Genomic DNA, 16,690 nt, shown 5'->3' on the forward strand with positions numbered 1-16,690 from the left:
TGATTACACAGCTAGTAGGCGAATTAAGGTGCACTCAACACATGCTCTTTGCTGAAAATTGCTGTAAAATATCAGTGGGTGGTTTCAAATGTTTCTGAATAGTTCCAATCACGTCTGTGTCACTTAAATGGCTGTTGTTAAATGTTAAATGTTAAAGCAACAATTCTGCAATCATTTTACTTTACAATAACAAGATCCAAATCATTTTGACAGTACCCTGACTTGCAATAGAGGCAATGGCGCTTCTGTCATTCCCACTCTGCACCCCGAACGCCCGCTGAGCAGGTACAATCTCCTGGGAGAAGTGCGTTTTGTGGCGTTACATTACACAAAGCTAGCTTGTTATTCTCAGTACAGACATCATCGCAGAGTCCAAGAGACCAAACAGGAAACTGATGGATGCGGGAAAGTAAGAAGAGACATAAAGAATGATGACACTCCACCCCCAGGCTCAGTCGGACCTCACCAAAGGCTGTAAATTTTTTCACAGTGTGTCAGCAGCCTCAGAGAAAAATGCAGCCATTACCTAACAGGGCAGCTCAAAAGTTGTGGGTCAAATCCAATACACTGTCAAACAGAGAATGAAACAATCTTTTTGGTGTTGGTGTAGTTTTCTATCACTACCACTAGATGTTACAGAAGGGCCATATTTTACTGACTGTACCTTTAAATGAGTGATTTTATAAGAGCGTTGGCTTCTAATTTTCCTCAAACTGCTCCTGGTGAAATGTGAACAGCCCCTGACAGTGGTGATTATCTTTTGCACTAATGCTTTTGCGCATTAACACACACTGTTGTTAACATAAGCAGCACCACATATGACATCACTGCTGAGTTCCAGGAATAAAGATATATGATTTTTTTGTGACCAAGAAAACAAGCTTAAAGCAGTGCAAGCTTACTTCGCACCACTCTTGTTTTCACAGGATACACAACAAAGCAGTACAATGGAAGTTTTACCATGAGGGTACACATCAATGTGTGAGAGACTGTGAACTATATTAGCAGACTTTTACCTGTTTTTTTGACCACGTGAAGAGTCATTTTTAAAGAGTCTGCGCTTAAGACATTGTTATCTGTTTGGTAGTGGATCAGACTGAGACTTGCTGTTGTAACTGAGGAACAATCAATAAACATTTGCTCAAGATACCTGCACAGTTCTAAGTCCTTTGGGATCACTACTGTGAGACATGCGTGGATAGGTTTACCATCTATACAAACTAAGTGGTCTTAGACTGTGGAAGTAAGTGACCACTATGGTGTGTGTGATTGTATGCTTGTATGAATGCATGTGAATTGTAAGAGAAACTCTGGTGCATTGAGACTCCTGTTTAATGATGTGTAGTGTCTGTAAGGATCAGCTGGAACTCTGAGTTCTGTCTGCTTCAATGCTGATTGCATCCCAGTTGAGTCTTGTGATGATGCCCTCGACTCTGTCCAGGCCACTGATGACAGAGCCAGCATTCACACTCTAAAAGCCCTGTTCACAGCCGCATATTCACTGTGTCTTAAACACCAAATCTGCTTGCTATGAATTCTGAAAGTTGTCTATAAGCATGAACCACAACTGAGAAATCAGCTTTGTTCCTAGAATGTTTCTAGAAAATAACTTCAGAGATCTCTGATTCAGTTGGTGAACAACCTAATCCACCACTGAGCAGGTTTCATATCAATATTTCTGAAATTAGTGGTACATTACCAGAGGAAATCTACCAGAATGCTTACACGGAACCAGAGCAATAAACAATCAACTGCCTGGTGACGTACTGCGAGTTGGGCAGTCTTTGGTTTTGGCTCATCTGTATTGAAACATGAAACAGTATGGTGGTGGGCTGGTAACCAACAATGTCATATTACAGAGTTTTTTCAGCTTCCATTTTCACACTCAAGGAAACAGTATGGCCTATTTATCCACAAACTTTCTCTATTAAAGCTCAACAGTACGCTAAAATAAATTTTTGTAGACCTTTTCGGTTAGACATGGTTCTCATTTGATCACCATTGCCTTGCTTTACAGTTCGATCTGAGTTTAGAGACATTTCTTGATTTGGTCTCTTTGTGTCCGTGGAAGTGGCTATGCAAAAGAGTGGAAATACAGTCTGAAGTCTAAAAGTTTAACATTGTTCACTTACATATACAGTACTGAACACTTTGTAAAAACATGAATATGAGTGAAAACTGGCAAAGTTTCCCTTGAAGTTATACATTTTACAAATTAACTTCACCACTTTAAAAAGGAGGTCTTCAATTTTGTATTTTTATTAATTATAATTGCCCCCTTATAAAACTCACTAAGTAATGTTACCTTATTCTAACAGCTGGTGTAGTTGGTTCCCTTTTGGATCTGGTTTAGATTGTGTGTACATCATTGAGATAGTGACAGATAGTGTCAAAGCATTTTTAACAAACCTAAAGACCAGAAAATTTGTTGAGCTCGAGCTGTAAAAGGCAATAATGTTAATGGGTTGAAAACAAAATTGTATACGCACAAAAAACGTATTCAAAAATGTCAATACATTTCGTTAAAGCATCAAACAAACGTTTCATGTAATCGTGCTATTGGGAATCTTACATGTTACTCAAGCTACAGCCGCCTCAGAACGAAATAATGGACAGGGAGGGAGAGGAGTGAAACATGTTAGAATACACTGCTCAGGGTTAGCTTCAGTGTCTCTCACTCTTTGCTCCTCTTCTCAATACTATACTTGGTTACCATGGCAACATACTTGCAGCGCTTCAGTCGGGAGGACAGTCAGCTGAGGTACCTCGTCTGGTAAACAATCCTGCAGTCTGAACTGTGCATGCTGTGTGTGTGTTTGAATTTGTCAAATGATATAGATGTCAGCCAGGTTGCAGGGCCAGTGTTGGGTCAACTATAAAGCTTTCCTGGTGCAAGTTTTGATGTTTCATTTCACTGGAATTTAACAGATGCTGTATGAGCCTTTTTAATCGACTAGACAAGGGACATAAGCAAGCTGACACAGGTTACCAGGCGCAGTCAAAATCTATTGTTATTTTTTTTTTCTTTTTCAGCCGACTATACGGTCATAAAAGGAAAGACAGATACACAGAGAACTCATTAGGCATTGTTAAGAATCGCTCTCTAAATCTATGAACAAAATTGGTAGTATGTAATTGTATATTGTGCTACCTACGTGTATCTTGTCTGCATACTCTGATTTCGAGAGCAGCCATTTCATGCCTATAATTATCATTATAAAAAAGTAACTAAGACTCGATAGACCTAATGATCTTTATTGTCTATGAAGACAGCCTGCCCTGTATTCACAATGATGTACATCATCAGCACAAAAAACACTGTTTTATAATTATACAGTATGCAGAGCAAGACAGGCCTTGATGTCAGTGAAATTTTCCCAGTCATGAGTATGTGAGTGTAAAACACACACACACACACACACACACACACACACATATATATATATATATATATATACATAAGACAGACAAACCAGTCAACGCCTCATGATGTTTCAATACACAAAATTCAGAAAAGCAGTGTTTTCTTTATTTATGTCAGCCTTCAGTCCTTAGCCAAACATAATTAAGAAGCTTAAAAGTGAGACTGGGGCTAAAGCAAAAAGATTCTCAAGCAAACATTTAAAAGGCAGAGTATCCTTTAACTGGCCTTTCAAAGAAGCAGAAGCACTTAAACACGGGGATAATTGTTTGGAAAATGGAACAAAGTCATGTAAACCTTGACCTCCATTGAAGCAAGACTGCATGGATCAAGGTAACGCAAGTGAGGAAGAGTAAGCAGTAAACACAGCAAACAAAATCCTATCCTATCAGAGGCAGTCATTCTGTCAGACGATCGCACTGAGCCACACAGCAGCCTGCTACACAACACAAAATCTGCATTAGCTTTCCTCCCAATGCTTCATTCTTAACTAACTTATAAACATGAACACCCAAATCTTGTTCTGAATCTTGGCTTCTGACTAGCTTCTTATCTGCAGCACACTGAAACAGCGTGTAAAAATACCTGCAAATACTTCTTAACTCTACATTACTGTGAACAATGTGCAGTGTGGCCATGACATGCAAGCTACAGCGTACGGTTGTTTACTATCATTCCTTACAGTACAGTGTTGGCACTCTGGCAGCCGTCCTGTCACTGTCATCAATTATATTATTTTTTATTATTCATTTTATTAATATATCATATATAAAAGATATTATGCATAAAATTAATAATAAAACTTTTAACAATACAAAGAGAACACGCTGACTTTATTTTTGATGGCAAATAGGAACGACTGAATGTGATTTAAGTTGAGCTTTAAGAGGAGGAAACACGTGAGCAGATGAAGCTGATGAGGTGCACCAAAGCGGTTTCCTCAGGAAAGTATAAAAAATAAATCAAGTAGTAAAGTGCTGCACGAAATGCACCCAGTTGGAAAGATTTCTGGGATGGGAAGGCATCTGAAACAAGGTTCATTAATGGAGCAGCCAGTGTCATCGTCCCAAAACCTAAAGCAGCCCCCCCCCCACACACTTGTCTTCACGCTAATAGTTAGCCTCACAAGAAGGATTCAAAATTCAAGTCCCTGGCAGTAACTTGAAAATATAAGAGCAGCTTCGATTGTTTGGCTGCCAGGAAAAGGCCATGCATCAAGACCCATGCATCAAAGTGGCTTCGTATGTGAGAGTGAAATTAGGAATGAACTATTTATGAGCAGACAGCTGGATGAGGGTATTATGAAATGCAAGCAGACATGCAGACCAGGATCTTTGGGTCCTGTAAGACAATCAGCAGTGGGTTGACGAGCCCATATCTTTGCTGATCATGGCCGGTCAGCCTGTCCTGTGTGTCAAACACAAGACACGATGTCTCAACAAATACTGCCTACAGAGATGTTTTGTACAGTTAGATGCAACTGTTTTTGAGCCCAGCTGATCATTTAGGACCACAATCGGGTCGTTTACTCTGCCACACCATTTAAAATACACCCGAGATTCACATTAAATTTGTGGTTGGTATTCACAATACGCATTCATGATCTGCTTCGCTCTCTCTGCTGTACCGTCTCCAATCCAGTCCTCTAAGTCTCTGTTTACCCCCAGGTTAGCTTTTGCAAATCAGCGAGCTTGAAGCCATTAATTATGTCACGTGTGCAAAAGTACGATGGAACGAAATATTTTTGGGCCATGGCTAAATGAGGGTGAGGCAGGAAACACACCGTATTGCTCATTTCTCTCTTCCTTGCTCTAATTTTTACCTCGCATTTGTCTCTTGCCATCCACTAATTTTCCTAGATTGCATTCCGCCAACAAATGCACTAAAATAATGCGCTAAAATCGTAGATCAAAACTGACCTGATGCAGATAGACAGACAGGCTTATTACAGCACAATTCTGTAAATCTGTAAGCAGGGCTACAACTCAGCTGTGTAGTCGTCAAAAAAAAAAAAAAAAAAAATGCACCATGGCTGCATCTGCGCTTTCCAGACAATGTGGAATAATGATGTGGTTCTACAGTCGCAAATTATTTTTGATGCAAGAAATCATCATTATCCATTATTAGGCCCATTGCTGTGCAGCTGTATTTTTACTCATGACATACAATGGAGCCTACTGTGTATGCAAGCACAGGCATTAAATAGAATCACACATGACTACATGTCCTCCCGGCAGCAGCAATAGATAACAATTTTGTTTAGCATCATGCCAAGACAAGCCTTTATGCTATTGCTGAACACTACAGGCACTGATAATGAGAAAATATTAATGACAGTCTCAGTACCACATCAGTCTCTGGAGCTAATAGTCCTCCACTGATGGAGAAAAAATACAGAGATGGAGACAGAGCGAGAGAGAGATGAGTTAATGAGATGAACTATATGTGTGTGTCTGCATGTGTCAAGGAGACCAAAAAAAAAGCAAGTGAGAAATAGGGAGGGGAAAAGCGTTAATTGAGTATGATCACACCTCCAACATATTCCTTCATGTGAAACAGACAGAATCAAACCTCCTGCCGCCCACACAGTCATGCAGAACACCATCAGGACCCGCACTTTCCCAGCTCTGGATTTGCACCATGTTTCCACAGCTTGATTCACAAACTGCTGGAGACGTATTCACCTCTCAGCCCCGACTCCATCTGCCACTCTTCTTCAAGCTTCACATGTGTATGAAGATAGCGTGGAGAACGAAATTATACTTCTAGTAAATGGGGGAGAAATATGAGAAATAAAGTAGGGAGGGAGCTGAACATCTTAATGCAGCCAGACCTGTTGGCTAGATGACACTGCTTGTGAGCTCAGAGTAATACCTCGATAAATTAATATTTTATTGTACATCTTTCATTTCCCCAAATCATTGCAGTGTACTTACAAAATGTGATGCTTTTTGCATGGACTTTTTAATAATTCACCTCCCAGATATGTTTTTTTTTTATGTGACTGAATCTATCAGACTAGAACTGTTCAGACCATGGAGCAAAATCCTGCCTCCCTCCTCTTTTTTCTCCTCTCCTCTCCCACCATTTTTTGGCCTTTTACAACATGCATTTGTGAATTTCTTAGCTTTATTACTGCTAAGAATAACAAAGATTAGTCAGGTTCTGTGTGTCTCTGTCACTCTCCCATACATTCTATTCCTTAGTATGCTCACTAATAATTCTAATTTTGCTGGCGCATTTAAAGTCATTTCAACGCCAATTGCTATTTTTTTGTAAGTCCACAGTCGAGATTGAAGGTAAGTGCTGCCACAAAGCGCATTTGCAGGTATAAAGTATTCACTTAACAGAAAAAGATGCCAGCTGTAGAGGCAGATGTCCACTGCAGTTCAACTATATTACTCTACGCAGAGGTCTGTGTATCCTCCACCTCTCTCCGCCCCCCTCCTCTCTCTCTCTCTCTCTCTCTCTCTCTCTCTCTCTCTCCCAGTCATCCTCTCCCGCCGTGCTGCTGAGCCTGCGACGTTAGCAGTGGGTGAAAAAGAAAAAAAAAATAAACAACAACAAAATTCTCTCTTTGCCTAACAGCGGACGCATAATTTCGAAGGGAAATAAGAAAAGGTACTGTATGCACGTTTCTATCTCAAGATTTGAACATATACATTTGTATATACATATTTATTAATTTTTTTACGTTTCCTTGGTATGATGGATGTAAGCGACGGCAGAGCGATCATGCACCTGCACTACAGACTCCAGCGCTCTGCTGGGTCGAGTCTTCTTGGTGCAACAGAAGCCCATATGGTTGATTTTACGAGAGCATGAAACCATGTTTTTTTTTCCTGTTTGGGGTTTGCATTGCAGTTTTGAGCAGACTTGTAACACTGAATAATGTTGTACGTGTGTGGAATTAGATTTTATTGCTGCCTATTAGTCTACATGTTCCCCTTTTTTTTGCTGCAGTTGTTGCTGTATACCACAACGCGCTATTTTTAGGGTTTAAATGTCAAACAGAAGTGATTAAAATCTGTGGCCATAGATTTAAAGTGTCACATGAAGCCTGGCTGGTATTTATTCTGGGTTCTGCGGGGATAGGATGGACGGGTAGAGTACGCGCCATGGACAGATGTGCAAGAGGGGATTTAGTATCGAGGGAGGAATCACGCAGGGGATAAAACTGGCGATGCGTGTGTGTGTGTGTGTGCGCGCATATGGCCCCAGTTTTTCAACAGTGTTGACCACTGGCGCACGACAGGCGCCACACTTTACCTGCAATGAGAGCTTCGGTGTGAGCCTGTACTCCTGTGCTCGTGCGTGCTTCTGAGTCAGTGAGTGAGTGAAGGAGAGGGAGAGAGAGAGAGAGAGATTTCCTGCCAGTAGCAGCAACAGTGTCCGACCACTGACCGATGGACCACACAGATTTCTTCGCCCACACATTTTGCACTTCCAGGCACGAGATAACACGTAGCAACTGCGAACGGCATTTTAAATAATCTATCACCACGTTGGTTAAATTAATCAGCGGTGTTTGCACACACTTAGAGGCTCAAGTGCCTATCAGCAAATACATGTGCAGAGTGTGAGTGCAGAGATTCAGCTTCACCGACATTCTGCTGACCTGGTGCAAAATGGGGTTTTGGTGGTCCGTAAACGCCACATGTTGGGATCTAAGACGTGATAAGTGAATGCCCGGACATGATCTGCATGCATAGTCTAAGAATGCACCTTTTTGTGTACAGTTAGGTGATCCGAGATTAAATAGAAGAAATACTTACAGAGGAATCTGGAACTGAGTTCTGTATGGAAGTGAATGGCTGGAATATGGATGCTGGCAAGTTAAAACTAAACCATTGAAAACAAACACACACAAACTAAAATGTGACTCTATATTTTTGCAATTAATTATGTCTACAATTCAGTCCATATTAAAATGAATAAAGAAAGTAAAAATAAATTAATCTGAATTCAATACAGGTGTCAAGAAGCCTGTCACGGTCAATTGATGTTAGCCTTAAACTAAAGGTGCCAGTGTCAATAAGACAGCACTGTTTCTTTGCTGATCAATAGTTAATAAGTGCTCCTTTAGGTTCTTTTCAAAATGACACAAGGCTGTTTTGGTTTGCTAAGTAGGTGGATTCCTTTTTATAAAGTGCAGTAAATTTGCTTTCAGTACAGTCAATAAGGAAAACCTCTCCTGGCATTCTTTACCATCCATGTCTAAGTTCTGCCCCATCAATCACTGTCCACACCCAGCTGAATTAAGGAGAACTGCATGTCAAGCCATCTGGCCCACATCCTTTCTTTCTTTTATTACACCCCTTTGGTTTCCATAGATTGCTCCATTCTCTCTCTATCCACTTCATTCATTTTTCACATTCTGCTTATCTCCCTAAATCCATTTCCTCCTGATGTCGATGATTCCTGATGTTGCCCTTGGAGGAATGATGAGAAGTCTCCAATCAATTGCAATCACAGATCAGTGGTGTACCAGGAAAAGGGAGAGAGGAAATCAGTAGGGAAGGCAGCACTGGGAGATCTGAATAATGACCACCCACCAACCAAACCCCACTTTAGTGTTGCTATGTAATCTTCAGTTCATCACAATACTATTGAACTATGTTAGCCATAATTCAGGGAATCCATAGTGCTGTCGGTTGGCGTTGCTATCAAGAGGTGATGGATGTTATACCTTAAGAAACCTGAAGTGTAATTTTCTTCCTGCTTACTTCTCTTGTTTGAATTCCACAACATGCAAACGGATACTCTGGGTGAATAAAATAAGGAGAAACAACAATGCCAGCAGCGGGATTGCTGGAACAACATAAAAACAGGATACAGCAAAATAAAAATGGGAACCTGCCTTCTAAAATAACATTCCAAGTATCTCAGCATAACAAGAAAAAAGTAAAAACTGAATACTCAGTGCATGTACTCTAAATCAACAGTATAATTTAGTCTGATGGGTAACCGACATATAGGAGTAGAAGCAGTTTGACCTCGGACAAATAAAGAAAATGTTCCAGCAGTCTCTATTCTCTGCACAATGTCCAGGTTAACTGTTTTTATCCATCACCTGGGCCAACCGAGAGCCAGATGGGCAGGAGCTTGATTGGTTATTGAATAGTTAATAAGAAGAGCCATTAGTGCTGTTATATTTTCCCGACCTGAGTGCACTGAGAGGCCAAGACACTTAGAGCTCCTCTGACCTAATTAATTCACCTTGCACTCAGGCCAAGTCGATGGCGGTCCTGATGTGGTCAGCTGTGATGGAATGTTTCTACGGTATGTGCTGATCAGATGAGGATATTTTGTCACTGATGAAACAGTCGCAAAACCTGTTTATATGCATGTGCAATTCCTCTCTGACAGCACATACCTGTTGAGAAATGTCGACTTGATAAAACATGCAAAAGTGATAGTGTAGTGTAGTGTAGTGTGTGTGTGTGTGTGTGTGTGTGTGTGTGTATTGACGGGCTAATGAAGCAGATCGCTGGGAAGGTGACTGGCTACTTAGCTGACTAGTTGACTGACTAAGTCACTAAACCTCGTGCTAGTTCACAATCAACAGTTGTCTCTGTTGAGTTGTTGCCGCTTGCAAGTTCATGCTGCAGATACAGCGCGACCTTAAAGGCACAATCCATGATCCAACAAAAGAAAGTGTCGCATCAACATGTAGATTCAAAGCACAGGATTGAAACCAGCTGTGACAGTTTGATAGGTTGATTTGACCATTTAAATATATAGACAACTAACTAACCTCATGTAATATTTATTTTCATTTCCTTTTCATCCATACATGATGTATATCTAAGGATAGCATAGACATATCAACGTCTAGTATAGACCAGAAACATGTAACCTATAAACTTCTGTAAAGTTTTGTTTAAAAATGATACAAATTTGATATCGTGCCTCACTAATTTCAGGGCTATTATTTTACAAAGTGTTATATTGTGTGTTCATGTGTTTCTGATCCTTAGTATATTCTTGGGAATAAGACTTGACAGCTTGACACCCACAATTCAATATCTCAGATCTTTGGTCTTCCTCAGCAGCTCCACCTCCCTGTGGCCTCCCTTTCTCAGCCACGCCCTCCAAATTGATTTCTGTATCCATCAGAAAGGATTATGCAAAGATCCTGAGAGGGATCACCCTTGGGAGACATTCACACTTGCTCACTCCTCCACATCAAATTCTTGGCCGTAGCACACTGTGCTCTCTTTGAGCCTACCAGCTGTTGCAGTGCTCTGTGCAATCAATACGACAGTCATGTTTCACAACAACCACCACTCCTTCACTGCCAGGATCCTGTGGGAGGTCCCCCTGGGCAAGAGACATGGTAGACAGTGATTTGCTGATGAGGTTTTTGAAATACAACAGCATTAGCAGGTTCGAGAAATTCAGATGCAGTTTTATTAGCTGTATGTTTGTGAGGCGTGAACGTGTTGAGAGCTACTGTTTTATGTTCCATGGGAGGATGAGATGTGAGTGGAGTGCAGAGAGTGTGGATAGACAGAGCGAAGGAAATGAGAGTAATCAGGGAAGTAATTTAAGAGGAGGATACATGAAGATATACAGGAAAGAAAGGCAAAAAATAAGAGTGTGAGTGATGAGAAAATAGTGAACCTCTAATCCTCCAAACCACCTTAATGCCTGGAATGGCAGGTACCCTGGTAGGCCGGTGTGCTTATGTCTCATAGCTGTCAGCAATAATATAAAATAGAGAGGTGGTGGAAAATCTGTAGAATCCCAGTATTTTCTGGGCGGTGCTGAGCGTAAAGTGCTCAACAAGTGCTACCTCAATCCAGCTTGAATCCAATTTTACAACCAGTGGTTCATTCACGTGAGCTGAATCAGCTGGTTGCATAGGCATGCTTATTTCCATAACCTTCATAGCCACATGCAGTACCACAGAAAATACTGTAGACAGTAAACAATGGCAGGGTTAATAACCCCCTCCTGTGAACCCACAGTAGTGTTTATGCAGAGGCCAATCATCCCATGATACTGCATGTCTTCTCTCACATTAATAGTTTCACAACTCAGCGCTTTATGACTGTAATTGAAGTGACAAAGTGGTGCATTGTGACTTGACACTGACAAAATGTTTTTGACATGGAAAAGCTGTTGAGCAGAAAGAGGACGACGCAGTGAAGCGTGTCTGTTTGAGGGAAGGTGTTGGTTCTCTTGTGGAAACATACTGAAGCTGCACATATGTGTGAGCTCAGATGTGTGTGTGTGTGTGTGTGTGTGTGGACATCTATGTATGCCTTCAGTACAGAAGGGTGTGCATGTAAAGTTGTTACATCTGTAGTATGCGTGGGGGCCTTTATCAGCCACATGAAACAACCCCACACATTTATACATTCATATACACAAATACACTCATACACACACTCATGGATGTTCACACATGTGTATACTGTTCACACACAACTATCATGAAATGCTTGGACCCCACTTTTTCTGTAATTTAAGAATGAATGAAGAAAACACAGCAGCACTGTACTACTCAGACCCATTCTGGGTATATTTGTATCAGTTTGTTTCAATATTTCATTAAAGCTATAAGAAGCTCATACTGGATAAATTATTCAAATCCATAATACTGTGTTTTTCTTATAGCACACCATTGCTATACTGACCAGATCCTGATATATAAAGGTGAGGGGGAAATAGATTAATGCAAGAATTGAGGTTCTGAACCCAAATTAAATGTTAATAATGTTTTCTTTCTAAATAAGAAAATATTTAGATCATCTGTATCTACGGTACAGATGGAACTTTGTCTTGTGATCACACAGTGCAGCTGAGTATCTCTATGATGCTTAAAAGAGGAAAGATTAATTCAACTAGTCTGATCTTCAGTGAAGCCCAGCGTTTGGACGCATTTCGGATTTAATAATCTCCCGAGGAAGAAATAGCTTGACATGACTCATACAATATGCAGCTGTTACTGTTAGGGGTGCTATTTTCAGGCCCTTACTGCAGTGTACTATGCACCAATAAAGAACTGATTTACTCAATGCACAATTGTTAATTTAACAAGTCTTAATCAAAATCACCATATGACTGAAAAACTAACAAATGAAGCAGAGAAAAATGTGTGGGAGTACGCAGTTTTTTTTCCTAAATCCTAAACAAATTAAAGAAACGCGCTCATTTGAAATCTATTACTGGTGATAATGAGTGCTATAGCCTGCATTCCTAAATGATAACATTTCTGCATAGAAAAATAAGGGCAGATAAAAGTCAGAGCAGCTTATTTAATTTAGGATCAATATAAAATTGAATGGCGTAATCAATAGTTAAATCTGGGTCAAAAACATTTAATGACTTACCATCTTTGGAAACTGTCAAATCTCGACAAAAACCTAAATATTTTTAAGGACTGTCCTGCTGGAGCCTGGGTAAGCTTTAACTGAAACCTGCATGTGGGATGTGTGTATATTATGAGCCTTGCAGGTTATGCATGTATTACCGTCTCTCTGTATGAGGGTGTATCACTCAGTGTGTATTTTCTGTATGTGTGTTAAGTAAGGACACCATCTGCTACCATCTTGCTATGTGCCAACCCCCCACCCCTATTAACCCACACCCATGCTCACATACACAATATCCTTCAGTGTCTGAGTTTGATGAAGAAAAATTTCCCTGCGATCCTCTGAGGGACAAGCAGGTATAGATAAAGGAGACAGAGAGGAAGAGAGAGAGAGAGAGAGAGAAGTGTGGGGGTGGGGGAGATTGGGGGGGGGGGGGGGGGGGAGGGAGGGAGAGAGAGGCAGAACTTGCTGGAAGAAGGGTGGGTGTGATGCAGAGAACACTGTAATTGCTAAGGGCTGATGAATAAAAAGGTTGAAATTTGGAGAAAAAAGAAAATTGTGGTATTTCTTCTAAAATTTCAGCCTCTGGCATGTTACATTCACATTAGACCTATGCTTACATGTTTGCCTGTATGCCCCCCCCCCCCCCCCCCCCCCCACACACACACACAAATATAGAAAAATAATTATGCACACATACTTGCACATACATGCAAAGTGGATTTTGGAATAATGCCTTGTTTTTTTCCTGAACTGCCCTAGATTCATTTGGCATCTGTGCTGCACACTCATCTCATCTCTCCCTCTCTCTCTCACCCTCTCTCTATCTCTATCTCTTCCTCTCTGTTGTCATCATTGCTCTTATTTTCCTCTTGCTCACACACAAACACACACTCCCTGACACCTTCCATCACCCTCTTTCTTGTGGCCTGCCTCTCTTCTTGAGTCGCTCCATTCTGTCCTCTCTTTATCCATCTTTACTTTTCTCTCTCTCTCTCTCTCTCTCTCTCTCTCTCTCTCTCTCTCTCTCTCCCCCTCTCTCGCTTTGTACAGACTGCTAAGATCTGGTATAAATATTTCAGCTTTGTCACTCGCTCTGCATCTGCAGCTTCAGAGAGAGACAGTATCTCTGTTCCCCGTGTATGTGTGCCATTGTGTGTGTGTGTGTATGTACGTGTGTGTGTGTGCCTGTATGTCTAGGCACAGTTTAGTTGGATGGTGGTATGATCTACTGAAGCATCTGTTTCTAATTTGTGCCATGGTTTACAGAAACAGAATGTTTCAATGTCTTGGCCAACAAAATGTGTCCCGAATCACCCTTTTTTCTTTTTCAGTCAATTATTATTTTACATTTATTTATAACTATTATACAAAGAGATTACTTTAATGTAGAATTTTACAACTTTTATCACAACGCCAATGACTTTATCTTTTGTTACACTGATTGTTACAATGATTGCAGAAATACAGTTTTCAATATGTTGTGGCAAAAGTTCAGCTAGGTTTTACTTATTTGCAGGACGACTCAGTAGTTTTTTGGGTGCTTGTTGTGTTAGCACAGATGGTGAGCCAGCAGATGGACCCCATTCAGATGAATGAGAGGGCTGTGGTTTTTCACACCGGGCAAAAGTCAGGTGCAAAGTCAGGGTTGCTTTGCCACATTGAACTTAGAAGCTCGCTTGTTTGGAAACTTGCTTATGGAGCTGCATATGTATGTGTATGCCACACAGCCTTCCACACATTAGAGCTACAGCCTCTTACCTGTTACTAATAAAACAGGGTTTTATGTGCTTCAGGGCATGCTTCAGGGTCTGTGTAACACTAGAAATATCCTCACACTGTAAGACAGGCCTATTCTAAATCTGTATGTTAGCGTTTTCTTTCACTCTGTTTTTGTTTATTTTGTAAAAATCCATATTTATAACTTGGAACACTCAAATTTGGATGAGAGACAGTAACAACAAACAAAACAGAAAGTCCTGGAAGCCCCCCTGAGTTCTGAGAGCTTTTTGTCCTGAGTTACTTCCAAACTCAGAAATCTTTTTCTCTCTCTCTTTTTCTGATCCATCAGTAATTCATCCATTCATTCTTCCTTCTCAGTTCAATATGAATATTGCTTTGCCTGCAGGTCACATAAGTTGCTGAAAACTAATAAACAGAGATGTTCAGAGTAAGTAAAACGGGTGACACAGTAGTTAAATCTGCATGCACACACAAACACACTCACAGACACTTTTGTTTGCAAACTAAAAATAAAGGCCAGAAGCATTTCTGGGAAAGGGGGGTAGTCTGCTGGTGGAAGTACTTACTTGTATAAAGCTTGTGTAGAAGCAGCAATAGTGCACAATGATTATACTCCTTAAGAAGTATTGCATTCATAATATGACTCAAGTATTAGTATCAACGAAAGTATAAAACATGAAGCTATTCAAGAGGCAGCAAAATGTCCACTGAAAGATGATTATATTATATTATTAGTATGGTGCCTTACTGTGTAAGCAGCATTTTAATGTATTGGCAGCCATATGTGAGGATTATTATAACCAGCAAAAATGTCGTATTTTAGAAACTGATCAGACATGTTCTCTGCATAATCTCCAAAGTAGCTATAGTTGTCAAATAAATGTAGTGGAGAAAAAAAGAACTCTCTGTCTACTCGAGTGGTGGAAAATGTAGTTGTTTTCCACCACTCGGGTAGTCAGACAGTCAGGTGCTTTTGGGACAGAATAATTCTAGTTTATTCCAGAGGATTAGAGATTAGAAACACATCTCTCACCCTGACCTACAGCCTGCAGAAACACATCTGCACTCAGAAGCTGCTTTTATATGCCCACTAGTATCTCGACTGATTTACTAACTAAACCATGACACTGTAAATATGCATGCACCTTCATTCATTAAGAAAAAAAAGTTTACGTTTTGCTCGTTCAGCTTCCTTCAGATGCTCTGTTATGTTTAGTCAGCTCCTCAGCCTCACAGTCTGGCGTTGTGCAGGGTAAAATGTAGAAATAAGCTGTTGTCTTGAAGTAATCAATAGTTAAACAAATGCAACCTCTCCCCTTGGTCAGTAGTAATATTGATTGCTGTACATCCTCTGTTAAAACAAGCCAAGGGAAGTTCATTTGTTCTTCTTTTTCATGTTTCAGTACTTTTTTAAAAAAAACCTTCTTTTGCTGCAGTTTTACTGGTGTGTAGTTCCATCTAAACTGAACCACACAAAGTGTAGGCCCTAAACACAAACAAACATGCACTGTAAAATGAACACAAACATAAGCCAAATGACACCACATATAAACATAGTGACAGACACATGCATATATGCACACACACACTCACTGGCTACACCCCTAGAGGTTCAAATGATTTCACAAATGCTCACACTTAATCCACCAGACAGGCGATAAAAGCTTAGATGAGTGCGCGTGAGAATGAGAGTGTGTGCGTGTTATGTGCTGTGGTTTATGTGTAAAAATGAGCAGACTTTTTTAATGCAAGTTAAAGGCTGTGATTACGTACTTACTGTACTATAAATTTTTGTAAACGATCAACATTGCCATCGAGGTACTCAGAATTGGGAATGCAATTTTCTTACAGTTTTACAGCTTTCTGCAAGAGTGATTCTTATCAATTCAGAACATTCTCGTTCTTCTTGTTCTCATGAACAATCCACTGCATGCATGAGTTGACAAGGCCAATAAGTTTTGCCTGAAAACTTTCTATTTTTCGTCAGACTGGTATGAGGGAATAAGCTTGTTAGTGTGCACATGTATGATAACGGAATACAATGGATGGTAGACCACCAATGTGCCCACAAACGACCCAGACATGTAGCAGCAAGTCAAAAGTATATTATAATCCAAGACACAAATTACATAACAAAGTTATTTTTAGAAGAAATAACTACTTAAGATTCATAAATATTAATTTGATCTTTTCAGGCACAAAG

General features: G+C 40.3%; 1 protein-coding gene across 1 annotated transcript in view; it reads left to right on the forward strand.

Annotated features, from left to right (window-relative positions):
• The first annotated feature begins 6,916 nt into the window (after positions 1-6,916).
• The window catches only part of LOC124073889 (protein phosphatase 1 regulatory subunit 29), a 55,553-nt gene continuing 45,779 nt past the window's right edge, over positions 6,917-16,690 (forward strand). The window contains exon 1 of the mRNA XM_046416435.1: positions 6,917-7,042. The gene's annotated coding sequence lies outside the window, so the exon portion shown is untranslated. The remainder of the gene's footprint in view (positions 7,043-16,690) is intronic.

Source organism: Scatophagus argus, chromosome 16 (genome assembly GCF_020382885.2).
Source record: "Scatophagus argus isolate fScaArg1 chromosome 16, fScaArg1.pri, whole genome shotgun sequence".
Lineage (NCBI taxonomy): Eukaryota > Metazoa > Chordata > Actinopteri > Scatophagidae > Scatophagus > Scatophagus argus.